The following is a 12,940-nucleotide window of genomic DNA, read 5'->3' as shown; positions in this document are numbered from 1 at the left end:
TAAAACGACCTTAAAAATTTAATAAACTGCCCCATTTGCTTTCACTGTAAGTGCCTCATCGTAATATTGATTTACACACACAGAAATGTGAAGCTTATAATTTTATAAAAGCATGTATATTAATTGATCTCATCATTTTTAAGGATTTAGTTCCATCGTAATGGCAGTTTCTGTCTTTAAATCTACCAAAATTTGGCCCTACATAACGGAAGTGCCTCATTTTTAGGGCTGTAGTATGGATTGTGTTGCATTGTAATTGCTATTTCTGCATTTTAGTCTTCCAAAAATTGGCCCCATTTACTTCCACCGTGGCTTACAGTTTTAAAATAGCACATATTAGTTCTTATAGGTTTTTTCAGGGGGTTCGTTATGTTCTCCAAGCAATTTTTGTGCTTATATCATAGAAAAATGGGTTCCAGTTACCTTCAGGTGAAAGATTTAATCTCACAATTATGAAATGTCTACTATCATTAGAGCAATTTTATTATAATTTAAATCTCGAGCTGTAAAATTGCTCTTGTCAAGGCAATTCCTGGATTTAAATCTACCAAAAAGTCTTGCTAATTCCTTACAGTGTAAATACTAAGGTTTTAAGCCTTATGATTTTATATAAGCAGAACGTAATTCTTTTTAGTTATTTAAGGACTTTGTTTTCCACTAAATATGTTAATTCTTTTTGTTTATTCTTTACTTTTGAAACCGTGAATATTTTGACAAATGAATTTGTCCTAGTCATATGCCATAAACTTTATTTTATTTATATATATATATATATATATATATATATATATATATATATATATATATATATATATATATATATATATATATAATTTTTTTTTATTTTTTTAAGAAAACAAGATCGTTATTTGTGGTGGTAATCATGTGCAGTGACCCTTGAATTTTGCCTTAAAATCATAAATTGCAATTGTCAACTTTTCCTGCTACTCAAACTCCTCCGCTTACCAGAAACATCCGCTGGAGATTAACGTGGAAATGTTGAATTGTGTCTCAGCTGATGGAAAGAGAAATGTTTGTGACAGTTAGGGACAAACTACATGGAGGTATATTGGACAGCGCTCAGATGAGCATGTGATTGGTTTCGACCACAGTCAGAAGGAGTTAACGCTGGTGGCTTGAGGCCGCTTGGACCAGGAATGTCCTGTGGTTCCCAGTTCACTGCCACCACACACAGCTGGATCCCACTGAAGACATAATGGGCGAAATATTTTTTCCATTGGAAGAGGAGAGAGAAGAGAAATCACAAGAGTGAGATGGATTGCAGGGAGGAAGAGATAAGGGCAGAACCACTGAGTGTTTAAATTGAATGTAAAACAGAGATTGTGCAGGAGTATAATTTAAGTGCCGCTCAGTTGGGAAAACAAGAATAAGCAAATATGTTTGAGAGGGGGATGGAGGGGTGTGAGAAGGAGATGGAGAGCAAGAGTGGCTGGCGTTTATGGATAGCAGATGTGGCGCTGTGGGATTTTGGCAGGGGCCAATGGTGCCTGAGTCCTGCACTGGCTGGGTGGCACCGGGGTGAGAGCGAGGTCAATGCACCGCAGCACACAGCCCATAAAACACCGCAAGAGAAAGAGAGAGACACACACACACAGCCGCCAGCCTAGGATGACGATACGGCACTTACAAAGCACACTCAGAGCCCTTCAAAACTACTGGAGCAACAGATAACAGCAATAAAAAAAAAAAAAGAAGAAATCACAATCTATCCACTCGAGTTTCAAACAATCCAATCATATTTACCTGTCGTTTCTGTGCAAACACTACATATAACATTATAGCTGGGTCCAAAATGCCCTTAGTATTTGAAGTACATGTTTCCTGACCTGTAAATATGCAGGTATCTGGTATGGACACAGTCCAGTGTCGTGAAGGCAGAAGCAAACATTTGATAGGCCTTAAATGCATGTCATAGTCTTGTGCTGCATATGATTATAAATATTTTGTAAAAAGTCACGTCTGTTAAACGTTTAGTTCCAGCCCAACACCAACACACGTACTGTATCTTTAGTTTTCGAACAGGCCAGAAGAACTTAATTAGTTTGATCAGGTGTGTTTAATTACAATTGTAGGTGAACTGTGCAGGGCTGAGGCCCTCCAGGACAGGAGTCTGACCTGTGATTTCAGCCACAATTTGGTCATCTGAGATAAATTTTGGAAATCCTAAAAGATTCCTGTAATCCTAGGCTAAAATCTGAGCTTTGATCATCGGTTGACATGTTCACCAACAGCTCATTAAAGGCCGTTGCAATCAGATTTTCCCTCCAAACAAATTGAGACCGTAAAAATCAGTCCAAGGCACTTAAAAAGTGTGGAAAAAATAATAAAAAGCCTTTATGACATGGCTATTCCTTAAAACTGTGCCTATGCATTACGGCAAACAACAGCCTTCATCAGGGCAAATCAGTAAAGACTGATTTTTACTGTTTATTCTGATGAATCCCGTACCGACACTATTTAAGCTACCCCTGAGCACTTTTTGTTTGATTCTGAAATTGTGACAGTCTGAAGATTTCACACTTTTCTGCAGTGTGACTTAGAACGAGCATCAGAGCAAGAACAATAGGAGCGCTGAACCTGATGAGAGATTCAGCTTGACAACTTCAGACCACCATGGGAAAATGTAGAAACAGTTTTTTCTGGTTTTATTTACAAGGCATGTTATAAGTAAAATGAATTCTACAGATTGTTTGCTGTGAGGTATCATTTCAGAACGTGGGGTACCTAACTTAATCATTAATTAATGATATCATAGATCAGATTAAATTGCGTGTCTCTGTTTGGCACATCTAGATTGTCATTTAGACTGACATAATGGCAACACAGATCTTACAGCATGACATACGGATCATGCTTGTAGAGTCTGACAAGCTGCAATCATAAAATATTATTAAAAATCGCACCATGTGAGCCAGACTTTACACCTATTTGAAATAATTCTAACACAGGGTCGTTCGGTTCTGCTTTTGAATTGCCACTGTCCTCATAGCACTTACACTGATCAAACATCTGAACCAGCTAATCAAGGTCTTACTAGGCATACGAGAAACTTCCAACCAGTAAGCTGGAACTAAACTAAACACCGCTGTCTTAAAAGTAAAAAAGAGCCGTTTTTAAAGTATATTAAGTATAAGAGTGAGGCGTCATGAAACACCATATAAAAACTTTGATAAAGAACACTGATTAAACTAATATTAGAGAATGCTTTCATATATCTTCCAGTTATTTGTGTTAATGTGGCACCAGATGGTAAAAATCTGTCAAACACTAATAATCTGGCAGACTAAAGCTGTGGTCACACTGCACTTTTCATGCCATTGACTTCCATTCATATCTGTTTAAATGCATTAAACTGGAAACTCAGCCCATGCCAAATGAAGTTTTGGTGGACTCTGACCTGTGGTTTTGCATCACGTGAATGTGTGAGACCAATAGAAGGTCAAAAGTTGACACCTCTGTACAGAAATCAAAAATATGGGGAAATCGTTTGTTTTATCAGTGTCTCATCTCGTTTGATTCTGGCCCATTTCACAGCACCACCTGACAAAATTTCTCATGGTCCAACTTTAGTGAAAGATGGCAAACTATCCTAAACTGACTGAAACCCTCTGACAGCATGTTGTCCTGATGAAGGCCAAAAGGATGACAACCCATTCAAACATTGTTAGTCAATCCAATTCTGTGATTTCTTCATTCAGGTTCAAGAGAGGATAGCATAATGTGGAGCATCGATGGGAAAACAGTTATGAAAACAGAAATGTCTTGCCTATTCGGTGTTGAACAGTGTAAGGATCTGTCTCTGGACAGAGTTTTCATCTCTTAAAAGTCAAAACTCTGTGCATAGACAGATCATTTTACTGTTCAACACTGAAAAGGCAAGATATTTCTGTTTTCATAACCGTTTTCCCATCGCTCTTGAGTTTGTAGTGACCATCGGCAGAAAGAATCAAGAGGCCGGAATAAGCTTTGCTGAGGAGCATGTTGTGTGGATAGACAACTGGTCCAACTTTTACATTAATTACATAATAAAGATTTTGACGGTATGATAACCTTGAATACAAATATCACAGTTTCGCAGTATTGTGATTACTGCTCTAAAATATATTCTATGTTCTTTTTAAATGTCTGGGTAAAAAACTAAAACTTTTTTCCCTTTTGAAAACAATATATTTTATTTTTTGAAAGATTTCAAATATTTTGGAACAGTAAACATGTCAGGCTAAATACTTCAAATGAATTATTGACTTCATTGTCTTGTCTTCATTTATTTCAAAAACAGATTTTGTTTTTACAATTTTAAATTCTTTGCATATCTTTTCTGCTGGAGACGCTGTTGTCCTAAAAAAAAAAAAATTAGTACACATACCTAAGGAACAGTATTGCTGAAAATTTTGGTGGTTTTAAAACCTTGACTTATCCAAACCGTGGTCTACCTTGAAAACGGTTATCGTCCATGCCTAATTATGGCAGCATATTTAAATTATTTGTGGGGACAAAAACAGAAATCTGTATCAATACATCGCTGTATCATAAAAGTGTCCATTTTTCATCGGTCAGCATTGATACGATGAGATGCTTTCTTTACTGCTGTTTTCTCTACTGTAGTTTTGCTAGTTTTTTCACCTGTTTATATATTTGTCTGTCAGCAGTGAGGTTTAGTAACAGAATATATTTCCAACTTATATTTACTTTTATGGGTGGCATGGCTCAGTGTTTAGCACTGTCGCCTCACAGCAACAAGGTAACTGGTTTGAGTCACGGCTGGACCAGTTAGCAATTCTGTGTTGAGCTTGCATGTTCTCCCCGTGTTCGCGAGGGTTTCCTTCGGGTGCTCCGATTTCTCCCACAGTCCAAAGACATGCACTATAGGTGAATTGAATAAACTAAATTGGCTGTAGTCGATGAGTGTGTATGTGAATGGGTGTTACCCAGTACTGGGTTGCAGCTGGAAGGGTGTAAAACACATGGTGGAATAGTTTGTCAGTTTATTCCGCTGTGGCGACCCCTAATGAATAAAAGGGACTAAGCCCAAAGAATGAGTGTGTACTTTGGAACAAGAGTGTGAATGATTTACTAATAAAAATACAGTAGTCATATTTGAAGTTGATTAAAACCTCCACTCAAAGTTGTGCTGAAAACATTCAACAACCATTCTGGTCTTAGGACATCTGATCCACTTCAGATGTTTACTACTATAAACCCTCTCATCTGGGTCATTAATTCATTCATTCATTCATTTTCTTTTCGGCTTAGTCTCTTTATTAATCTGGGGTTGCCACAGAGCAATGGACCACCAACTTATCCAGCATATGTTTTACGCAGTGGATGCCTTTCCAGCCGCAACCCATCACTGGGAAACACCCATACACTCATTCACACTCATACACTACGATCAATTTTATCATACCCAATTCAGCTGTACCACGTCTTTGGACTTGTGGGGGAAACCGGGGCACCTGGAGGAAACCCATGCAAACACGGGGAGAACATGCAAATTCCACACAGAAATGCCAACTGACCCAGCCGAAGCTCAAACCAGCGACCTTCTTGCTGTGAGGCGATCGTGTTACCCACTGTGCCACCTCATCGCTCCTCTGTGTCAGGAGAAGATAAAACAATAGAACTTTTTTAAATGAACAAAAATCTAAGCCCAGAGAATCATAGTGGAAATGAGTCAAAAAGTGCTACACTGTAAAAAACACTGGCTTCCACAATTCCTTCATGTTATTCAATTCAATTCAATAGATGTTTATTTCTATAGCGCCTTTACAATGTAGATTGTGTCAGAGCAGCTCAACATAGAAGTTCTAGTAAATATTGTGATATTTTTATCCCAACACAAATTGATTAAGATAACTTAATCGTTTTTACAAATTTAAGTGAACTAAACATAAAACAATTAAGTTGTCCCCAAAAAACATACGAATTGTGTTATAACTCATTTTAAATAAGTAGTTTGAACAAGCAGCGGAACTCATTTTTGGAGTGTAGTTTTAAGATTCCCTCTTTTCTGTCATTTCTCAGTAGGCGCCCTTCTCTTGCCACATCCAGTCGTCTCGACCGTAACCTCTCAAAATTCCTCTGTAAAATCAAACATCCTGTCATTTTCAGTACACTCGCTCTCCCTTTATCTCCTTCTGTCTTCTCTCGCTGTCTTGTTCCCCCCTTCCTCTCCCCTTCCCCTGGTCCTGACTCCCTGGTTCCTGGGGCCCGGCCAAGGCGTGTGTCCCCGAAGGAGCCAGTGAGGAGATGGAGAGAGGGGGCAGAGCAGGGGCTGAGAGACGGGCTCCAAAACCACAGCTGCAGCAGCCCTGCCTCTCTCCTGTCCTCTCTCTCTCTTTCTGTGAGGATCTGGCCTGGCACTCGCCCCAGCTCTGCCATTAATCAGAGAGGGGTAGTGTGTGTGTGTGTGTGTGTGTTTGTGCTGATAGAGAGCTGGCTGGAAGCGGGGTGGTATGGAGACCAGGACCTCCCAACAAAGCTGTGGAGTTCACCCAGCGAGCGAGCAGAGGAGGGAGTCTGACAGACAAAAAGCCTGGTGCGCAGATCGTGACTCTTCGGTGAGAGAGAAAGAAAGAGAGAGATGGAGCAGTTGGATGCTTTTAGGTGAGGCTTGAGGGAGTGCGAGGGAATAGGCTTGCGGAAATGGACCTGGGGTCCGTTGAGGAGGAAACACGGAGATCCAAGATTCTGTCTATCATTGCATATAAACATGGAAAATCTCATGGTTCAATGCAAACAGCTGTAGAATGTGCACTTTTGTCTCATTAAGGCAAGTCGGTGAAAAAGAGTTGGCCACAGTGCATTACGCTCATGCTTAATGCATATCCCAGATACCAGGCCTGAACCGCTGCCCAAGGTCTCGCTGCATTACTGTACCACACAAATCAAAGCTGCTGTATACTGAATGAAATTAAATACAGTACTTGTCAAATGTTCAGACACACCTGACCGGATTTATGTTTCTCAGGAAGCTTTTCATGCTTAATCTTTTCATAAATAAATAGTAAATTATTCCTACGCTCTTAATTTCTTTGCTAAACTGAAATTGTAATTATTATGTTGTTAAATATATGGGTTGGAATGGATTGTGTAGGAAGAGCAGCCAACAAGTGCTCAGCGTACATGGAAACTACTGTTTAAAATGCATCCCAGGTTGCATCTCATGAAGCTGGTTGAGAGAATGAGCGGAATGTGTGGAGTTCAGGCAGTCTAGCAAACTGTCCCGGGACCATGGAAAATCAAAATATTAAAGGTTATTAAATTAATATAAATGCTATTAGGGTATTAAATATGACAATAAAATGAAATTTAATAATAATAATTAATATTATTGAATTAAATTAGTGTTAGATAAAAGTGTTTATAACAATAAAGCAATGAAGAATCTTGAAACAATAAAATGAAACAAAGAATGAATTAACAGATAGTGAACTAAATATATATGATATAGTTTTTAGGGGCTCTTTAAATAGACACATATTACAAATAATATATATAAAGTGAACATTTAATTTAAATAAATTTAACAATCTTTATTATTACTATCATTTATTTTTACCTAATTATCCCAACGACTCCCATGTGATTCGTTCAGCAATTCATTTGTTCCCAAACCACTCCTTTGCGTGAGGCTAATCTGCTGTGATTGGTCCGATGACCCAGTCTATTGTGATTGGTCGACTGCGTTCAGCGTGAGACATAGAGAAATGCCTAACATTCAGTAGTTATGCACACAAAAGTTGAACTATTTATTAAATTGACCGCACCACTTTGTGAGGAACAGCTGATGGTGGCCATAGCAAAGACAATTGGCAGAGGATCGCAAGTTCAGAAACGCATTTAAATCAGTAAAGGAAGAAGCATGTGTCGTGTTTTCAACGTGGTTTTGGACACAATATGTGAAGAGCCCCATAAAGAAAAATCATCAGAAAAATGACAGGAACAAACACAGCACTAGGTTCCTTTTATTCTCGCAGCCGAATCTCCATCTGTCAGTGATCAGTCCCAAGATCCCCTGCACTCCACTAGTGTCTGAAGTGAAAGCGCGTTCACATTTTACCGGATCTGGAACCGATGTACCGTGTCGACATCGATGCGTTCAAGCAAAAGATCTGAACCCAACTCGATTCATTTATTCAACTCTGAATCAACTATTTCGCTAAAGAATCAATAGTTTGAAACCAGGTGCATTTTCAAATTTAAACCTCATCTGGATGTTTTCATTCACTTAGAGCTCTGTTACACACTGCATGAAAGGTCATTTTCAAAAACCCATAATAGGGGCTCTTTAAAATAACTTTAGTTTTTCACTGGATGAAGGGGTCTTTATACAAACAAAATGCAGCTGAACGTATATTTTAGGAAGAGTGACTTCTTCGAAAGAAGCTAAAATGTAAGTTTTGCTTTGTTTGATAATTATTACTTTGTGTCTACTATAAGATGCAGAACCAGTCATCATAATAATGAATCTGCAGATGTGTCCATACGTTTGATTGGCATTTTACATGTTGAGACTAATTTGAATCCTATAACTCTGTTCAACAGGTAGCCGCATGAAAAAAAAAAAAAGCTGGAGGCAGATTCGCCCTCCTGAGAATGGATTCATACGTAATGCCTTTTTGATTAGACATGATAGGTGCCCTAGTCCTTGTGCAAGACTGATTTTACCTCTGAGAGCATTTTGTGCATATTAGATTGGACAATGTGAAAAAGTGACTGGTAAATGAGGGCAGACGTTCTCGATTACAGCATGGGGACAGGTCCCAAAAGGAAAACAGTTCACAGAAAGTCCACAAGACCCCCCCTTTCCACCCAGCGACCATTCTTTTCTTGATTATCCAGGTGGGAGTGAAAATTACATAAAAAAAAAAACTAAAGGCACTTCCAACCTGCACCCCCCAACAAACCCCCCCGACTCTCACCGGGCCTCCCTGCATGCCTGTCTGCTGACATCACTGCTCCGATCCCTCTCCTCAGCTCTATCCTTCCCTTCAGCTCGGCTTCCTGCCCCCATGATGTCACACGCCATATGGTTTTCAGCGAGAATCAAGCCGGAAAAGAGATTTAGCTGGAAGAGAGGAGAGAAAAGGAGGAGGTTCGGTGTAGGGCGAGCGTAGGCCACAGAAAACAAAAGGCTGCTCTTCCCCTTGTGTGTATGTGCAGTTCTGAGGGGCTAATTAGGATAGTTTAAAGAGCAGAGACCACTGAGCGGACAGCCATGTGCTCTACAGATGGGTCATTTGCTTGAACACTGAGACAACCAGTGACCGCAGGTGCCAACATGTTGCTTGTAAGCCTCAGGATAGGGTGGCACTGTGACTAGGCTATTGCTGACTCACAGACCACTGAATTGGTTTCACTGTGTCTACACCAGACCATGAGTGGCGCGACACGCATCAACAAACAGGCACCATTATACACTGCATGCAATGCAACATGAACTGTCCCTGAAGGCTGCAACTGCATTAGGGATGAAAAGTTGAGAATAGAGCGGCATGGTGGCTCAGTGGTTAGCACTGTTTCCTCACAGCAAGAAGGTCTCTGGTTCAAAATCCTGGTTGGGCCAGGAGACATTTCTGTGTAGAGTTTGCTTGTTTTCTCTGTGTTCACGAGTCCATAGACATGCAATATAAGTGAATTGGATGAACTAAAACATTGGCCGTAGTGTATGTGAATGAGAGAGTGTATAGGTGTTTTTCTAGTACACCGTTTGTGGCTGGAAGGGCACCCGCTGCGTAAAACATATGCCAGAATAGTTGGCAGTTCATTCCGCTGCAGTGACCTCTGATAAATCAGGGACTAAGCCTAAGGAAAATAAATGAATGAAGTTGAGAATACCCTGCAAAGTATACAGGCAATGGCCAACTATCAGGTCAAGTCTGCACATGTATGATAGGAACTAACTGTCTATATCAGCAGGTATCAATACTCTATACCAGGGATCACCAAACTTGTTCACCAGATTTTAGCTTCAACCATAATCAAACACACCTAAACAAGCTAATCAAGGTCTTACTAGGTATACTTGAAACACCCAGGCAGGTGTGTTGAGGCAAGTTGGAGCTAAACCCTGCAAGGTACCAGATCTCCGGGAACGAGATTGGTGACCCCTGCTCTATACGCGATTCAGTTATGCTTAGTTCAGACTGCATGATTTTCAAAGTAGTCGTGTCACAGATATTTTCACACTGCATGACTATCTGGGCTAGTGTTTTGTTGCTGCTTTATTTACACTGCAATATGGATCGGCGACAGGGGGTTTCACATTGCATGACTTTACAATAGGAAGAATCGCCGACAACTTCGTCCAAACTACGTCTCACAACCGCTGAAAGCTTCCATCAGCCAGGTATAGTTTCTGGAGGAGTTTATGAGCTCACAGAGCTGGGTGCACCTCAGAATGGCTTTAGTGGACTCAGGCACGGCTCCAATCAAATCGATGCTGTTTTTCAGTCTTCCTAAAATGCACAAACACAGCTATTGTCTTAATAAAATCCATGTAAGCCATTTAGCAACTGAGCGAGAGTTACTGGGCAGACAGAAGCCCTGCCCATGACGCGAATCCACATCTGTTATGAAGTGAATTTGACGCACAAATAAAGTGAGTAAACTCAAAATGTTCACACGTCTAGTTATGCACGAATAGCACAATTTATCCGCGCATCTGTGAACACAGCATTCGAATTGCAGTTTGTAAATCATTTTAGGAAAAGAAAGATTTGGATGTTTCCTGTTGTTCTGCACTACTTTGCAATTTTTGTCATCAGGATAAGAAAACAATTATATCATGATTTGTGTTTTTTTTTAATGTAATAGTCTTCATATCGGATATTGCTTCCAAATATAAGCAGTTATCGGTTATCATATCGGCCAAAATTGTAATTTCCAGTCTCTAACAAAAGTTACTATCCCACTTTTTGTCTCTTAGGATAGGTGGAGTGAGCTTTACCTCCAGAGCTCTTACAGACAAGTCCCAATGTAACAACAATGACCACATTCGGTGTAGACACAATATCACTCTTTCAGTGCTTCACAAAAGTGTCTGCTGGGAAGTTGAAATGACATCTGGCAACAATAGAGACATGCTCGCAGAAGGTATTTTGAGGAAGTCACACCATGGGCTCTCACAGGCTCCAAAAGGAGCGGTTGGTTTGCGCATGCCTTTCCCTCCAACGCAAGCGTTTGAATCACAACATGCCCAGTTCAAACCCACATCTCGCATTATTCTCAATCAATCACGACAGCTTCTCATTTAGCTTTCATCTCCCAAAAACGGCAACACTGCCAGTGGAGGCTGCATCCGCGTGTCGGCCTGGACTCGCACAAAAGGCAGAGGATGCAAATGACCTGTCTCTGCGTGCCTATCCACTAAAACTGTCTCGCAGCGTCTCATTAGAGTGAATTAGGAGAGGGTGTGCGTAAATGTTGGGCCTACCGCTCAATTTCTGGTGAGATGTTGGTTCTCAGGGGTGTGTCTGGCATGGGGGCCCGGTGATCTTGCATGTGGTGAATTGAGTGGTTGTACCCACAAAGACAGAAACAGTGCTCATCACGCTGCCATAGAAAGAGCACGCTCTGGTTGGGTGTCTGGCCAAGGGTGCGAGGCAACAAACAGCTCGACCGCTAAATAGCTGTTCCCATGGCGCATTATTTTCACTCAATATGAAGTGTGTTATGAAACAGGGCAATGGACAAGTGCCACGGGGTCTCAAGCAGAGAGATGTTGATACAGATGTACAGATGAACAATATTATTTACCTCTAATATTGTATACTAGTGGTACAATGTGTGTTTTACAAAGTTTAACGTACAATTGCAAGAAAATACTCGCAAAATGTTTTTTTTATTTATTATATTGTCCAATTTATCAACGTTTCGATTGTGACAATAGTATTATTTCTTAATTAATTTTTACGTAGCAAATTATTTCAGCTTTGATATTGCATAAAATTACTCACAATATATTATTGTTTTACAGTGTAACAAATGTGCTTATTTTTTTACTATTACAACAAACAATATTATAATTATCTTTTATACTTAAATCTTTTAATTTATTGATTTATTTACATGATACTATATGCATTTATGTTTTAAATTTTCAGTATTTCTATTTTATGGCTTGTTTGATTTCATTTGTATTGATATATTTATAATGGACGGCACATTTAGAATCTTGGCTGGTCCAGGAGGTCTTTCTGTAAGGAGTTTGCATGTTCTCCACGTGTTTGCGTGGATTTCTTTGGGTGCTCCGGTTTCCCCCACAGTCCAAAGAGATATTTGGATCAACTAAATTGGTTGTAGTGTGTGAATGAAAGAGTGTGTGGGTGTTTCCCAGCATTGAGGGTTGCTGCAGAAAGGGCATCTGCTGAATAAAACAATCCCCAGAGAAATTGGCAACCCCTGATAAATGAGGGAATAGGTCAGGAAAGTGAATGAGTTATCATCAATGGCGTAGTGCAAACAGCATAGGACCCCATTAAAGCGACGGGCCTCTCACTGCATAATTAAAACAGCATGCAATGAGTGCCATGTCATATAGCCTACTATAGATTATTTTGCATTAAAAAAACTGCTTTGTGCAAATAAGAATACAATGAAATCATCCTTTTTTTGTTTTACATTTAAACTATCCATAAAATGCTCATAAAAGAATCCAATATACTGTATGCTTCACCTTGAAAAATGTTCATCATGTCCTTTTTCTCACAATGTCTAAAATGCTGGCTTTTAGTACTGAGAATAGCAAGTTTGGAAGCCTGTCCTGGCTGATTGTGGTCAAACGACTTGATTAAAAAAATCAAAGTGAAACTGAAACATTCATTCATTTTCTTTTTTTCGGCTTAGTCCCTTTATTCATCTCAACACAGCTGAATGAACTGCCAACTTATCCAGCATATGTTTTACGCAGCAGATA

This window comes from Danio aesculapii, chromosome 15 (assembly GCF_903798145.1).
Source record: "Danio aesculapii chromosome 15, fDanAes4.1, whole genome shotgun sequence".
NCBI classification, from domain to species: Eukaryota; Metazoa; Chordata; class Actinopteri; order Cypriniformes; family Danionidae; genus Danio; species Danio aesculapii.
Note: the sequence above shows the minus strand (reverse complement) of the source record.